The following is a 5,789-nucleotide window of genomic DNA, read 5'->3' on the forward strand; positions in this document are numbered from 1 at the left end:
CAGCCCTGCATCCCAGAGGATGCTCTGTGGAGGCAGGAGCTCCCTGACAGGTGCAAAGGGGGATGCCCACTCTACAGATGTCCCCTGGATTGATCGCTGTGTTTTTATGGAGGAGGCTCAGAGCTTCCCCGGTGCGGGGCGCATCCAGAAGCCAGATCCAACAGTTCTTATCGACATTATGCACCTTAGTCCTCTTCCCGACAAAGTACAAACCAGCCTCTGAAGACCTCCCGTGTTTCAGAGCTGGTTCAGCTTTATTTTACCCCCAAGATCCTGTTTTCTGTGACAGCTATGAAAATGAAGGAAACCCCCTTTTCCTTGGAACATACTTGGGGATTTTTTACCACCCCATCCTGTAACTGTTGGACCCTACAATGGTTTGCAAAGTGTCTTTGATCAACAGTAGCTTCGAGGGGTGCCGGGCTGGCTCTATGGGGGGAGCGCTTGATTCTTGATCTCGGGGTCGTGAGTTTGAGCCCCATGTTGGGTGTAGAGCTTATATCAATCAATCAATCAATCAATCAATACAGTCGCCTCGATAAGTAGTGTATATTACGTTTGCGAGGCGGTTCATATTTATTTTTCAAATATTTATTAGCTATAGATAAATATGTATATATATCTACATATATGTATTTGTTTAATATATGGGTTGTGCAGATGTTTGAAATGACATTTATATAATATTATCCGATTTGGGCGAAGTCACTCTATTTACACCAATCCTTGGCCTTGCAGGAATACTCGGTGTCAACGCACACACGTGGGGCTCAGTCTTCCACCTTGGTTTTCTCTCCCACGGGGCGCAGATCTAGAAAGAATGAGCTTGTCTAGAGCTTTCCGAAACATTCCCTGCTTTCTCGCAGTTACTTACGTAGGTTTGCTTCAATCAAGCATTTACATCTTGGACGTATCTATGATTTCCTTCCTGGGTGTGGGGTAAAGTGAAAATGGACTTTTCCTAAATGCCTGATTCCTCGGGCAGAACGGTCTGTCAGATAGCATCTCCCCCCCCCCCCCCCCCGCCGCAATGGACTTTTGACGCATTCTCAATTATGCAAAATACAATTATGCAAAAATACAGAGAGCCCGCAGCTGCAGTGAGAGCTGTCCCACGAGGAGAGCTGGGACGCAGGGGGGTAAATCACACCCAAATTCCGGGAAGCGATTTGGCAACATAAATTGAAGAAAGTCTGAAATTAAAAAAAAAAAATTAACAGACAGACTTATCTCAGGGGCCCTGCCCCACCTGGATCCTCAGTGGTCCCGCCCTGCCTGGATCTCAGGGGTCTGGTCTCCGGAGCTGGGGGACAATGTTGCCCCAAGTCCCCCAATTTCAGGTCCTTTGTTATGATCGCCCCAGGAAATCAAGTCAGCAGCTGTGCAGGATGCTCTAAATGACAATGGTGCCCCCAGGGCCCCCCCCATCTCTTATCCCTCACGTGCAGGGAAACAAGAGCCCCTGTCTGAGCCCCGACCCAGTCTGCCCCTTTGAGGTGGGACCCTGATTTTCAAAGGGAAATAGAAGAAGAGCACCCACACCTTATGACGGTGTGAAGCCAGCACCACCCCAAGCCATATGGAGAAACCTTTCAGGTCAATGCGCAGAGCCGTACCCAGGCTTGGCAGCCACTGGTCTGTGGTGAGGGAGGAAGTGACAAAGATGGGCCACGTAAGCCACACCGCTGCCCACACCTAACCGGGCTCCCCACGGCTAATGTTCATAGGCTTTCATGAGCGGCTCTGATTCCAATGAAGCCCCATCACAAACCATCCTTCTGCCTCAGGGACATTCTTAAGATGTTAGTCACACCCCAAGACAGGTGGGCGCATGGAGCAGAGGAAGTGTTTGGGACAATGCTCCAAAATCTAGTCTCCAGGAGCAGTCGATGTTCCAAGTGGGTCTCAAGAGGACTCTCTACATGCGATGATAGTTCTATAGCGAGGTTTGAACTGCACCATAGGAAAAACATGTCCCACACACTTTTAGGTTCTGTGCCTGGGGGCTGTCAATTAAACCGAGAACATGCATTTCCAAGAGGAAAAATAAAAAGATTTTATTTATGCATTTGGTGTGCATACACACAGGAGAGTTCAGTGATGAATATAGGGAGTGAAAAAAAAAAATCTCTTCCCATCTTGGCTTCTCTGAGTAGGGTCCTGAAAATGACATTGGCTCCAGAGAGATCAACAAGAGAAACACAAGCAGTAGTTTATTAACATTGCATCACACTTACACATGAGAGTACCCAGAGATGAGTAACACTGAGGGTTGGTTAGAAGGGGCTTATATACTTTTTCAGGCTAAACAAAGGCAAAGGGATTTTGGGTTCCTGCACTATGGAAGCAAGTTATGGGAAAGTGACCAGGATAGTATGGTGAACGGGGTGTTCCGTGGTGTTTGTTATGCGGATGTAAGTCAAGACGTCCTCCATTGATAAGAGTTGTTATAAGGGGGTCCTCTTCCAGCTCTGGGACAGGGAGACATCTCTACAAGGGGATATTTCACTTATGAATGTGAATTTTCTTTACAGAAATGGGCGCCCCGTTCCTAGAGTGTCTCCTGCTTCTGCTGGTTCTCGGTGACCTTTAGTTTAAAATAGTCCACATTTTGGGGGTGGGGTGTTGGGGTCCCCGTGAGGAGTAGCTGAAGGGATGCTTAGAATCAGGGGCATCTCTACCCTCCTAAAAGGTGGGGACAGTGTGGGGGTGGGGAGAAAAAGCCCTTACCTTACAAGAGCACAGATGACTTTGTGGAACCATCGATGGGTTTTCTCAAAACAAACAGCAGGTAAGAAAGGTTGCAATGATGTTGGTCCAGACAGATATGAGTGGTCTTTGCATCTCCTGCAGGGCCATCAACTGCTCTGGACAGAGGGTTTGGGTGGGTTTTACTGCTTTCTGCCTTCTGGGGCAGAGAGCAGGCCAGAAGAGGAACTTATGGAGCTCTGCTTCCCGGGAGTTGCGGGTTTGTGCCGGATGAGGGAAGCTCCCTGGAGAAGGCTTCTTTCTGCCTCTGGTCGACACTCAAATGCCTTCAGCTCAAAATAATCTTAACACCAGCTCCGGGTCCCCACGAGGCAAAAAGACACAGGAAGGGGGACAAGAGGGAAGCCAGCCGTAGGGTGCGAAATGTGTGAATTCTGCGTGGGTCCGGGGAAACGTATTTGGGGGTTTCTTTTGAAAAGCCACCAGCACAAACCTTTCTGTGGAATGCTGTTTTCTTTCGTCTGCAGGAAAGCAGGGTCACGCGACCCTTGGCGCCGGAGGAGGGGGAGGGGCGACCTGACTTCCTGCCTGGCGGGGCTTCAGTGAGCGCCAGCCTGAAGCCTGGAGGGGAACAGAGGGGACATAGGATCCCAAACCAAATAAGCTCGTTTCTCTCCAGGGTACATGAGAGGTGTACCAAAACTATGGTGAACCATCCCCCAAATCAAGAAACACAAGTCTTCCCATAACGAAATGATCAGATAGCATTAAGAAATATATATGGCACAGTTATGCTAAAACCATGCCAAATCATCCCCCAAATACAATAAAAGCTAATTCGGCCAATAACAAAGTGATCGGATAACATTAAAAAGATATATGGGACAGTTGCGCTAAAATTATGCCAACTGTCCCCCAAATAAAAAAATAAAAGATAATTCTGCCCATAACAAAATGATCAGATAACATTAAAATATATATATTTTTTTATCCCATATATATACATAAGACAGTTGCACTAAAACTATGTGAAATTGTCGCCCAAATAAAAAAAAAGGTAATTCTGCCAATAACAACATGATCGGATGACACTAAAATATATATGACAATTATACTAAAACTATGCCAAAGAGTCCCCCAATTAAAAAAAAGATAATTCTGCCCATAACAAAATGATCAGATAACATTAAAATATATATATATTTTTATCCCATATATATACATAAGACAGTTGCACTAAAACTATGTGAAATTGTCGCCCAAATAAAAAAAAAGGTAATTCTTCCAATAACAGTTAGAGACAAGGTCTGAAAGATAACACAGGCGGTGTGCTTAAAAAGTACCTTTTGAGATAATGTCTAACTTTCAGAAAAGTTGCAAGAATAATATAAGAACTCACACACAGTACTCAAATTTACCAATTGGTGTGCATTTTGTCATATGAGTGTGTGTGTGTGTGTGTGTGTGTAATGCCTTTCAGCCCTCAAAGGGGGAAATCACTGAGAAAAGAAAGCATTTTACCCTTTTTAACTATATGCCACAGTTCTATATATATTACATAAACATATATTATACACAGGGTGGGGGGGATTAGGAAAAATGTCAAAAAAACCTCCTTGAGGAGGGATAGTAATAATAAAAAAGTTTATTTACAGAAAGGGGAAAATATTTGCAAACCATATATCTGATCCAGGATTAGTAGCCAAAATACATAAAGAAGTTATACAACTGAACACTAAAAATACAAATAAGCCCATTGAAAAATGGGCAGAAGACATGAATAGACTTCCCCCCCCCCCAAAAAAAACCATACAAATCAGTAACAGACACGTGAAAAGATGTTCCAAGTCATTTGGCTTCAGGGAAATCCCAATCCAAACCTCAATGAGATACCACCCCACACCCGTCAGAATGGCTAAAATTAACAAGTCAGGGAACGACAGATGTTGGCGGGGATGTGGAGAAAGGGGAACCCTCCTACACTGTTGGTGGGAATGCAAGCTGGTGCAGCCACTCTGGAAAACAGTATGGAGGTTCCTCAAACAGTTGAAAATAGAGCTACCGTACGATCCAGCAATTGCACTACTGGGTATTTACCCCAAAGATACAAATGTAGGGACCCGAAGGGGTACGTGCACCCCAATGTTTATAGCAGCAATGTCCACAATAGCCAAACTGTGGAAAGAGCCGAGATGTCCCTCGACGGATGAATGGATAAAGAAGAGGTGGTATACATACAGTGGAAGATTACTCAGCCATCAGAAAGGATGAATACCCACCATTTGCATCAACGTGGATGGAACTGGAGGGGATTATGCTAAGTGAAATAAGTCCAATTCTACGAGAGCTCACTTTTACGTGGAATCCAAAATAGTCAAACTCACAGAAGCAGAGAGTGGACACGTGGTCTCTAGGTGCTGGAGATGCAGAAATGCGGAGATGTGGGTCAGAGCCGTGTGCTTCCCGTGATAGGATGAACGAGTCCAGGCATGGGGACCATAGTCAGCAAAGCTGGGTTGTGAGCCTCAAAGTTGCCAAGACACTAGATCTGAAACATTCTCAGCACAAAATTTAAAAAAAGAAGCAGGTAATTATGGGAGGTGATGAATGTGTTGGGCAACCTCACCATGGTCTGCATTTTGCACCATACAAATGCACCAGCTTATCACTTTATATATCTTAAACTCACACAGAGTCACTTGTTGATCGTATCTCAATTAAGTAGGAAGGAAAAGGCAAAAAAAAAAAAAGTTCAAGAAACAGCTATCAAAGGTATTTTTTTCCCCCGAGTCTTTGAAGGTGCGTCCACCTGAATACCACGATGGGACGTGACACAAGCCAGGCTCAGAAGAGCACATCCTCATACTGACATTTTCCCTAAAAATGATTCAGACCAGTTACTCAGTTATTTTGTCTATTTCTGCTCTTGTGATGCTAATTACCAGTTGTAATACTGAACTGAAGGGTGGGTTTCTGAATCCGGATTCACCCCCCATAGTGGGACTGCCCCCTCTAACCTTACAGACTCAAAAGTCTGATTTCACCCCAACTGCCAAAGCCAAGCAATCCCTGAAGTCTCA

General features: G+C 45.0%; 1 long non-coding RNA gene across 4 annotated transcripts; it reads right to left on the reverse strand.

The window, feature by feature from the left end:
* Positions 1-2,187: 2,187 nt before the first annotated feature.
* Positions 2,188-5,356, reverse strand: LOC114218072 (uncharacterized). 4 transcript variants are annotated; one of them, XR_003611103.2, is made up of 4 exons: positions 5,094-5,356; positions 3,203-3,330; positions 2,731-2,862; positions 2,188-2,587 (listed from the first exon to the last, which is right to left on the reverse strand). It is a non-coding gene; the product is annotated as an uncharacterized LOC114218072 (long non-coding RNA). The 4 variants fall into 4 exon arrangements; XR_003611101.2 differs by having other exon boundaries at positions 2,731-2,867; XR_003611100.2 differs by having other exon boundaries at positions 2,731-3,330.
* Between the last annotated feature and the right edge of the window lie 433 nt (positions 5,357-5,789).

This window comes from Eumetopias jubatus, unplaced genomic scaffold (genome assembly GCF_037043125.1).
Source record: "Eumetopias jubatus isolate StellerSeaLion01/CBP00866 unplaced genomic scaffold, mEumJub1_p1.0 scaffold_11, whole genome shotgun sequence".
NCBI lineage: Eukaryota > Metazoa > Chordata > Mammalia > Carnivora > Otariidae > Eumetopias > Eumetopias jubatus.